We start from the raw sequence: 11,917 nt of genomic DNA on the forward strand, positions 1-11,917 counted from the left end.
CATTGGAGGACACATTATTGTTCGGGTTTGTGTCTCCAACATCATGCGTGTTTGTTTCAAAAAGGGCCTCAAAAGCAAAAAGAACAAAAAAAGGGGGTTTTTTTTAAAAGCCCCTCATCTTTTCTAATTTCGCCTTTTTCAACCCTTTCTGATCTCAGCTTTTCTTTAATTTGTGTGTGTGTGTTTGCTTCATTTCTGCAGTTCCCATCATTTCCCCGTCCCTCTCCGTGCCTCGAATCAAGGTTTCATTTCGCCACCGAGAGAGATAGAGAGAGAGAGAGAGAGAGAGAGAGACTGATGGGTGTGCAATGTGCATGTAGACCCGTGATGGGCTGCATCAGCAAATTTAGTATATTATCATGGGTTGTAAATGGACATATAAATAAATAGTTGTCATTTCTCCTTAGGGCCGTACTATTAAATATTTTAATTTGGTACCTCCTGGCATATTTACTCCCCCACAAATTTACTTCTTGCAAAAAAAAAAAAAAAACAATCCCAAATTAAGCAACCAATTGACGTATATGTAAAAAAATTTATAGATTTGACATGTTTGCATTTTAGTGGAGGGCAGAATTGGGTTTTATGGGTAATTGGGTTGGGATTCTTTTCGAGAAGGAAAATCAATTTGCTGTAAGCATGCTTGAGAAATTTTGTACGGCGAAAACTAATTCTGGGACACATATATCGGGTGAGTACCAATATAAGATTTTCAATCAGTATCGATCATTCACTTCGTCAATTTAAACGAATTAGTCTTAGTACATCAAGCATTTTCATTATTACCCATGATTAGATCTGAATGCCCATAAGTTCGGGAACGATCTAGCTAAATTGGACTTGCTGACGTGGAAATTCTTGTCGGTCCAAATTATTAGTTTGAGTGGGGGCGTGGAAGAGTTCCACATTCTGTCAAAGTCAAAGGAAACCCAAAAAGAAAACAGTTAATTAACTATCGCATTGCCTGAGGGTCAGGTAAAGCGGCACTGTTATCGGATTAAGTTAAATATTAATTACGTGTGTGGACATGTCCTAATCAAGTTTGACAACGACTCGACATCAGCCTTGTTTGAATTGTTAACGTTATTCCCATGAATAGATAATGAAGTTTGTTAGCACGGTCTGGCTGGGGAGACCAGAAAAGGACCAAAGACATTAGGTTGTTAGCATGTCAAATTGTTAAACGGGAGGCCGGAGGTAGTGTTGGGATGAGCACAAAACAAATCTAGAATCACATTAAATATCTCACGCACGAGTAGAAACTAAAAAAAAAAAAAAATTGAAATTAATGCAATGACAGAAATGGGTTTGAGGCAAAAAGAAAAAGGGTTTTATTTTGTTTGGTTCAATAGAACGAGTTTATCGATTTGGTATGAAGAGTCATTGAACAGGTGAATAGGATCGAGCTTGTGTGAGACTGACCCATTTGATCCATACCAATAATTTTTTTAATATAATTTTAATAATTCATTTTGACTTAACCTGAGCTAAATTGATGCCCAATACAATCCAAGTTCCAATTCTTGGCCCTTTTTCCTCTTAATAATGGAAAATAAAAACTAATCAACTAAAAAAAATAAAACTCGAAAAGATCGACCAATAAGAAATTACTAATCCTTTTAATGACTCAAGATACTATAACATATCTTTTGTTACTTCGCCGGTTCTGGAAATTTTATCTAATTTTTTTTCTAAAAGAATGATGTTCTTTTACTTAGTAGAAAAACACAAAACAAAAAGTTTACTACACTATAATAATGAAAAAAAAAAAAGAGGATGTTTTTGTTTTGATATTTGAGGACGCATACCGAAGATTCATAAAAATTAAAATACAAACATGAAGATAGTACTACTTCGCTATGGGTCGGTCATCCAGGAGTATTTAGTCTCGTGTAAATATGTCTATTTGCAAATCATATTGTTAGACTAAAACCAGGTTTATATTGGCAGATGAGTTGGGAATAATCACCGACCGAAAAGAAAGGTGGGGGTAATTCAAGATCAAAATGGATTTGAAATGGGTTTATGTTCCCAACACATCAAGACTCATATGCAGTTAGATATTTATTTATTTTTAGCCAATTTCCACCCGTTTTAGAATTTATGCAACTATTTATGATCCAACCCATCAAAATATGATTTAAAAGATGGATGTTAGACTAATATTGCCCACCTCCGTATATGACGGACCCGTAACTTTTATGGGACAAAAAGTGACTTTTATTTCGTCTGGTCTCAATGTAAAACTCCGAACGAGTTGTAGCGATTCGCTACGGGAGGCCCGTACCTTTCCCGGGACGAAAAGTTACGGCGTCTTTACTCGAGATTACGTGAATTCTTATCTTGAGCCCGCCTTTCCAATTTCTGCTAATCCGAACTCCTTTAGAAAGTCTCCATGTCCACATCAGAAGTCAAACATTCTGCTGAAGGTGGGTGTGGATTGCATGCCCGTCCTCCATTCTCCAATTGGTAAAAAACATGTTTCTCCCTAAATGCTATTGGCGTTCTCCTCGTGAAAGACTCGATTTCTGCGTGACCTGACCAAAGGACCGAGGGTCACTTTCTAGCTACGGCAAGGGTCGCTTTTCCTTCACAAGAATCACTCCCCAATCAACGCCACCTACGCTATTGCATGCTACGTCCTGTCGTTTCGCGTGATGTGAATTCTAAGTTCTCAATACATGCGGTTTTCAATGGCCAAAAGCGCACAGACACATCTTCCCTTTGGCTCATGTTACTCCTCTTCTATTTTTCACTTGACGATGAGATGCTGAGTTTATTTAGAGAAATGATAATTTTCTTGAAAAGTACTCACAAGATCCTTATTTTCCGTTCAATGCTAAGGCATACTAACTTTCTATTTTCTTTATAAGGGATAAATGAAGTCTTAAAACTTATTCAAAAATACAATTGAGTTCTAAAATTTTTAAAAGTGTAATCATGTCTCTCAATTAAACTCATCCAATTAGGCTCTTGAAAAAATTGACTAGATTTTTTTATTAGTTTTTCAAGACACATGACGCCTATGTCGCACCTACCAAGCTGGAAAAAAAAAACTCGAAAAAAAAAAAAGATAAAGAAATTTTAAAAAGCAAAAGAAAAAAGAGGATGAAAGAAAAAGAATGAGAATTAAAAAAATAAAAAAGCTTCAGCTGTCATGTCTGGGAGCTCCAAATTTCCTTCGCTCTACTACGAGCCTGATGGAACTCAGATAATATTTTTTTTTTCCGTAGTTCTCATGCGCCTGTTGTCATTTGTCGTACCATGGACCATCGTCATCAATCAAATGCACAAGATTCGGACACGAATTCCACGGCTCACCAACAGCTTTGAAAACCAGCCATATAAGATTAGTTTGAACAAACAAATACTAGACATCGTAGGCCAAGTCAATTAAGTATGCATTATATATAATTATAATCCACCTAATATAGCCGCTACTATTTCCAATGCTTAAGTTTAGTTAGGACATAATCGCTGACGCTCCCACCGGAAGGATCAATGCTCTTGTCTGCGAGTGACCTTGGCGATTCCATTGGGAGCTCGGAGAATCAACAAATGACAAATGTGAGGTTTTTTTCTTTTCCAATTTTTCAGATGCAAATTGAAAATCAGTAGTTCCATGCACAAATCAAAACATTCACAAGATGAACTGAGATTGATAATTAAATATAGCAGCACGAGCTTCACTGAGCTCGTGGAGGGAGAGCTTCTTTGAACCCATGGTCATGGCTACTTAATCTTCATTGAACCTGGGGAGCGAAACACATTGGAGCTCGCAACCGTAGCAAATGGAGCTTCTTTGAGCTCACAACTATGGCTGCTCAAGCTTTATTGAGTTCGATCACGGCCAATCAAGCTTCCTCAAGCTAGTGGTCATGGTCACTCGAGTTTCGCTGAGCTTGGCCATGGGCAACTGGAGCTTTGTCAAGCTTCCTCCACACAAATGACGTTTCGAATCGTCCTCGTCGCGTGCAACTGAATCACCAAAGAAATTGATGCAGCAAGCCGAGGATCGGCAAGGTCTTGCCTTTTCTTTTTAACTTCATTTTTAGCTTTTTTATTTTTTGAATTCTTGTCCTTTTTTTCTTTGCTGTATTTTCTTTATAATTTTTTCTCTATTATTCTTATTTCATTTATCTTAAGGAAGTGACGAAAATAAGCCACATTATCACTTTTTGTTAGTCAAATTAGACGGAATTGACAAATTGACTCGATTGCATGCACCCATTTGACATGTTTAGCGACTTAAGTGCACTTTTTGAGAGTCTTATCACTCAATTATATTTCCGTGACAAATTTTAAAATTTTTGATATGCTCATCCTTATAATTTAATTGACTTTGAAAGTCATTAGGCCACTTAATAATGGGTCTCTTGCTTATAGTGCCCTTGACAAACCTATCAAACATACTTACATGAGAAGGGCAAATTTATAAACTTCTCCTAACGAGCTATACAGCAAGTACCCTGAGCCGAAACACTTGTAAACAAAAACCCTAATAATAATAATAATAAACCCATATCAAAGGACAACCCTTTTCTCTCCTTTTCCTCTATTAACAAATGTTTAGCATTATCCTTCACTAAAACGCACGTAGCATCATTGCAATAAGGAATTAAGGAGAGAGGGGGGAGATGATGATGAGAAGGATGGGGGCAAGAATGTGAGTCATAATTGCTACCACCTCAACAGGGGTCAAGAGGCCCCCTCTTTCCCCCCAATTCCACTTTTTTTTCACAAGGGGGAAAAGGATGGGAGGGAGGGGGGAGCATGCAAAAGGCAAAGCCCCTCTCCCTCCCCCCTCTCCAAGACATAGGCATGCCTCGTCTCATGATCACGATATTCCCCCTCTCCCCCCTATCATAAATCCCCACACAACTTTCCATCTTTATTGACCAACTTTACCACCACCACAATTTCCGCCAACATTATTTTCCCGGGTCTTTGTCCACGGGATCTGCCCTCGCGTGTCGCCTTTTGGCGTATTTATCCTTTGCTCGATTTCACCTGTCGTTTTCGGTCCCGCCTACGCCCCGAAGCGTGTGTGTCAAAAAGCATATCTCACATCGCCCGGTCGTAGAATTTCAACGGGTCATGTGATCTCCCTTCACCCGTGTACTGAAAACTCTCGGGTTAAACTTCCTAACGTGTGAACGCCGCTTAAAGGATTAGGTCTGCTCTGGCCTTGAAAGGACTGGTGAGCACCATATTTTCATCTCTCAGTGACCGACTTTATTAGCACAAGAATGTCAGCTTAGCATCATGATAGCAACAGGGAAGATTGAAATTTTTATTGACGACAAGATCTATTCTTATTTTTTTCAATTTTCTTTCGAATTTTCTCTTTGCCTCACGGAATAAAAGCCTGCCCTACTTCACAATCTGGCTGGGGGACCTCCTTTTTGTTATGAAGCGTGGCAACACAACGATTATATGTCGTTCTCCCTGGAAATGATCCCACAGGCCGGGCAACAATTAGCTGTATTACAGCTAATGGGTCTGCATCCCACGGAGGAAAACAAATCCAGAAGACAGTTCCCCTTTGGCATTTAATTCTTTTTTTTTTTTTTGGTGACAAAATCTTTGGCATTTAATTATCGAGCCGATTATATGGTGGCCATGAATAGGTACAATAAACAAGTGGTTCACTTTAAGTGAGCATTTGATTAGAAAGTACCATGGGTGGAGTACTCGTTAAGTAGCCGAATACAACTGCAATTTCCAATGCAGTAATTGTCCTTGTGATATGAACGACCAATATGTCAAAAAAATCTTATAGTTACTCATTAAGCATGTTTGACAGACACTCATTAATAAAATCTAAAATCAATGTATAATATTAATTAGATCGAGTGGTTGAGTGATTTCTTACTCGATTCAAGTCATGGCGTTTTCTAGTCAAAATAACAGCATTACTGTGCCTCTTACCCAGTGAATTGAGTTTCATTTTATGCGCGGGGACATGGCATTTTGTGTGTATTAATGGCAAATTTTCAATTCAAAAGTTTTGATATTTTGTTCCAATATATATTTTTTATTTGAATAATTCGCTATAGAAAAACTACTTTCAATTTTCCCCAAGGAGTTGGCTAAGTAGTTAGACATTTAATGTTGACATGGCAAATTTCGTGTACATATAATTGAAGTTGAATTCCAACATCATAGAGAGACCATTAAGAGAGAGTTGATGTCTTAATCCTTTAATATATTTGGTTTGATATTTCTTCCCTTAAAAACTTAAGCTAATAATTTTTTGGCCAATTACGATTTGTCAATTATCTCACACCATATCAATTCTACAATGTGGGACTTGTTGAGTATCGCTCAAACGTATACCTCAACAACCTCATCTTCACTTGTGAGTTGTTCCTATGTTGGCCTACTTCCACTTAAGAGAGAGCCCTAGTTTGGCCATTGACATATCTAATTGAATTAACATCTATTCAAAAGTTCAAGCTAATAAGTTATGGTCGAACTAAAATGTAGTAACATTCCACAATACGAGACTTAAACCTCTTCACATAGGCACCTCAACAACTCAAACTCAAAGATATCTTCGACAGCCACTTAGAATAATCTTAGGAGTCACACTCACTTTATGATAGAGATTTACATAATGACCGTGAATAAAATGATTTACATGCTTTCATGAGGATAAATTGGTATAAAAAGTTTGATTGTCCCATAGTGTAGATATAAGGTGCCTATAGTAAGATTGCTATAAAAGTAGGCAATACTTGCATGAACTCGACTTGCAATCCATTTGAGCTGTCATATCATATGGCTCCGTCGAATTTGATGATTCACGTGAATTTGACTTACGTGGTGGTGTAGTGCCGACAATAAATTTTGGTAGAACTGTCGGAGGAATGTGTATTTCGACGATTTAGAGAAAGAAAATTGTGCATGCATGAGAAGTAATTTAGTCAACTATAAAGTCATGAACTTCCCTTTGTTTTGATGTAAAGCTCGGATGGAGCGGGTCAAGAACCGAAAAAGAGGGCACACCACATGTCTATGCCTCTTGTTTCTGGTAAAGAAGATACGTTGTACAGGTTCATGTCCTAGGGACAAAATCTGTCCCATTCTTACTTTTCTGAAGGCATTCTAAGCAGGGAAATAAAACAACCTTTGGGATAAAAGCTATCTTGTCGATTCTTCAAATACATGCCACCTACATACATCTCTTTTGGGAGAAAACTATTAGCTTCATTCAGATCATACGTGCGTACTCACCGCAATGATTTAGACAATGTGAACTTCATGTAGGACTCACAAGATTCAATGGATCACATGCGTTGAATTACTGCACCGAACGCATTCAATAACTTTTCATTTTCAGGCTTGAATTTGTGCACAACTTCAATCTTATGATTTAATGTACACATGTAAACTCCATCAATTGAAATGTGTATTATTTTCTGACCAAAATAATGTTTATTATTTTGGTATTCTAACTTTCAGATTAATCGTTTTGATAATCTTACATTAAGTATGTAACACGGCAGCTCTTCCTTTTGCATTGTGTGGATTAGTGACGATTAAATATACAAGTACATGAACAATATGAAATTTGAAACAACTAATCTGTAGATGCATATTTGATCGATATCATGCTTTTTGATGCGCGATTTGGTCGGCAATGTTTGACGCGACAAGCTCCTGTGATCGGATCTGAGCACCACAAAGACAGTGGTCCATCTAAATTTTACCTCAGGAGAATCCCTCGATGCAAAAGTGAACTAGGGTTTCTGGGCCATGCCTTTGCAAGGAGTTGGTCTCCAGCTTTGGACCCCACATCGACAGATTATATCCACAAAGTACAATAATTTAGGAATTGGGTTTATCTAAATGGGCCTTAAGTGGAACATCAGCCCAGTTAATTTTATCCACATCGGTATTGGAATATAAATGTTACCTTAATAATAAATGAACTTTTTTAGGAGGAATTAAATAAGAAAATGAAATATGAAAAGACTGGACGAAGGATATACGAACTTTTTTAGAGGAATTAAATAAGAAAATGAAATGAAGAATAAATGTATAATAACGTGAAGTAAAATATTATGCAGTAAATATTTCGAGCAACTTAATATAAGTTCATCATTAAATATTATGACAATAGATAACATAAAACATCATGCAGGCCCCCGTCAATTCCTTTGAGTTCAAAGTACACATTTTTTAATAGTGTTCTAACTATTTTCATCGGAAAAATTGTTTAGAAAGTCTTGGACCTATTATAAAAAAGTCAATTTAGTCTCGAACATTTTAATTATGTCAATAGTCCTAAACATTTTGATAATTCGTCAATTTAGTTTTTCTGGCAAAATTTGATTGGAAATCATTAACATGGGTATTGGTTGTCTTACGTGCCATGACCAACACTTAACACAAACAATTTTTCCAATTTTTGTTTTGTTTTTTTTTCATATTTTGTTTTCTTTTCTTTTTTCACTATAGGGTTGATAAAGAGTCACTAGCCACTGGTTGAGGCCCCTTGGCCATTGGGGGAGGGTCACGGCCCTTGCTCAATCCTGTAGGGGGTCACCAACCCTACAAAAAAAAAGAAAAAAGAAAGAAAAGAAAAAAAAAATTATCCGCGTTAGTATCGATCATGTCACATATGGCAATCAATGTCCAAGTTAGTAATTTCTAGTTAAGATTGGTTGGAGAGACTTAAATTGACAAATTATTAAATGGTTTAAGACTAAATGGAAACAGTTAAAATGTTTAGAACTTTTTTGAACAATAATCCCTATTTTATTCTATATCTCAAATACTTTTACTTCTTTTAATTTCTTTCAATTTCAATAACACTTTTATTTACAATTCCATGAATAATAAAGAGTTACAAATAAAATGATGAAACGGTGAAGAGAATGTAAGGGTTAAAAGTTAAAATAAATGGACGAAATGTGAGAAGGAGAAAAACTCCACTATTGCCAGTTGTAAAATGTCATAATGAGTAGCAAATTTACTAGGTTGCATTGGTGTCAACTTTTCAATAGCTTATATTATATGTACGTATAAATGAGCTAAGATTTCTTCAATGTCCTTTTATTAAAAGAATACAATGGTTATAATTGAATATCAGATTCATATGAGATAAATTCACTGTGGTCACGTATTCACTTTTGATGGAGGTGTTGTATGTTGGAAATCAGCCAAACGACTTATGGATGTGAAATCTACTTTTTATTTAGAGTTTATGGCTCTTGAAATGGGTAGTGATGAGGCTGAATGATTGAGGGATATCTTAGCAGAAATTCCGTTGGGTGCAAAACCAACATCTTATGTATCTATGCATAGTGATTGTAAAAAGCTACAATGGCCTATGCTAAGAATAAAATTTACAATAGTAAGAGAAGACGCATCCGATTGAAACCTAATATCTTAAGGCAGCTGCTGAAACATGGAATTGTATTAATCAATTATGTAAAATCAGAAGTGAATTTGCTAAACCTTTGGGAAGGAAACAAATAGTGAAATATAAAGGGAGTGGGATTTAAGGCAATTTTAATATAAAAAAAGTTGTTAACCTGATCTATGTGATTGTAGATCCTTTGAAGTTGGTCATATGGGTAATAATAAATCACTAGTTACTACCGTAGCAACAAATTTTATTAAGTTCCCTCCATTGGTGCGAAATTGCATATTACACAAGGACAAATTAAGTTCTTAACAAATTCAATATCTATTATAAGTGGTCTATTATTTTCAATGCACGCTTGATGGAGTCTTCTATACTTATGTGGAGTAGGGCCACTTCTATAAGATTCATGGCCGAATCTGTATTACACTCATGACTAATAAGGTGCATGCATGGGCTATTAGCACAAACCCATGTTCAACAGTTGATTGAAATTGTGGATTTTGCTTCCAATAAGAATGTGATTAACCATTGAGAAGTCTTTTTTCTATGTTAGGGTCATGGTCCAAAAGATGCCGGATTCGATACATTGCCGTCCAATGTGAAAATAGTTTTAATTCCTTCTATACTTTGATAAATATTTTAGAAGTATGCAAATAATTGTTGTAGAAAAGCATTTCAAGAAGCTTGTTCCCCTTTTCCTTGCCACGCATTGCTTAACAAGCTCTCTCTTAATCACCATATTAATAAGTTCACCTTATTAGTTTAGTAATAACAAGAAAAAGGTGTTGGACTCACGCACATGAGCTTGGGCCGAACCAAGTGTGAAGTTGGAGCTTGCCCTCCCCACTTTCGCACAAAATACCCGTGAGACCCGGTCCAACATTTCTCTCACACAATTTTTATTTTTGTCTCCGAAGGGCGAAAATTATTATTGAGAACAACGCTTGCACGGCTGGTTGCCACCATCGACTGTACAAACACTATCTTGTCGGCATCGTCCAACGCGTTACGCCACTGTCGGCGGCGGCTCAAATAAATGAATACGGCATAGATGTAGGGTGTTCGCCATGAAGATATTATTGAACAATAAATTGCCCTAACTCGATTGAATGACCTTATGGCATAGATGTATGTGTTCGCCATGAAGATATTATTGAACAATAAATGGCCCTAACTCGATTGAATGACCTTATGGCATAGATGTAATGTGTTCGCCATTAATTCCGCTACCTAAAATGTCATTTAATGATGTCTTCCCCACCCCCACCCCCGGGCGGATGTCCAACAATCCATCACAAGACATTCCAACATAATATACCTTCGACTGTGTCAACCGACAATCATGTGGGACTTTAGATCCATTGATTATCGATGTTATATATCTCGAAGACACACATTTAAACAAAAATAAACACATATATCCATCATATCGAGTAATTTAATAGAGAACTATACTAGATCCGAACCATGTTAAAACTAAAGAATCTGTCGTTTTGAACTCTTGCCATATCTAAGATCTATGCTTTCATCATAGTAACATTATAGCAATCGTGTTTGGATGTCCATGTAAGAAAGAGAGACCAGGACGTGCATGCATGTGATGCAAGATAAAATATCTTAGAGTCTAGAGGGAAAAAAAATAATATAAAAAATCATGAGATAATGAATTGTCTTGTTCCTCGTATTAAATGAACATGGGGACAATAATTCTTGTGAAGCGCAGACAAAGGAGCACATAAGTTACTCCAACCGACCGACACATTAACAAGAAAAATGCAAAAAAGAACAAACGAAGACTTGTTCACATGCTATGTCGTGAATCGAATGCGTGAACGTAGACGTTCTCAACATCAATCGGTCAATTAGATCATGTTAGTCTCTTTCCTGTTCCAGCAAACATGTCTCTCCCTATAATAGTGAGATTCACATTTATTACATTGATCACGGTCCCTTTCTTGTTCACTCAATATTGAGTTTATTTCTCTGTTTATTTTCCCCTTTTATTTTCTTGTGGAAAAGGAAGAAGACCATAATATTTCCCGATCTGTTTCTTCACCAGACAAATCGTCCATCAATTCAATGCCGAGTTTGCAAAGATGATGATTCCCTTCAAAAAATTGAATAAACAAATTAAAGTTTCTAACTTCATATAAAAATTAGAACCTTTAATGCGTTGATTACTCTTTAAATAAATGTTAATAAAACTTTGAAACGGCTGGTGGAATCAAATAATTCCAATACCTTTCTAGGAGTATTGGTAAGTTACAAACAAGTGACAAACCGAGCAAGGTGAAGAATTGACTTTTTGCTACCAACAAGATCCATCTCTTACTGGTGTTTTTGAGAATCTACGATAGTGGAAAAGATTTATGATTTTACATGCGCGAAACAGGGGAATGGTCCTCCTTCTAGAGGTGATAAATGGGCTGACCTCACCGTGCCATGCCCTGGCCAAAACCCGAGCTCGAGTCCGAGCCCTTCAATTTTTTGGTAATGGCCACTGGACAGGTTGGTAACACTGTTCAAGGCCTAAAGGCT

Source organism: Eucalyptus grandis, chromosome 1 (genome assembly GCF_016545825.1).
Source record: "Eucalyptus grandis isolate ANBG69807.140 chromosome 1, ASM1654582v1, whole genome shotgun sequence".
Lineage (NCBI taxonomy): Eukaryota > Viridiplantae > Streptophyta > Magnoliopsida > Myrtales > Myrtaceae > Eucalyptus > Eucalyptus grandis.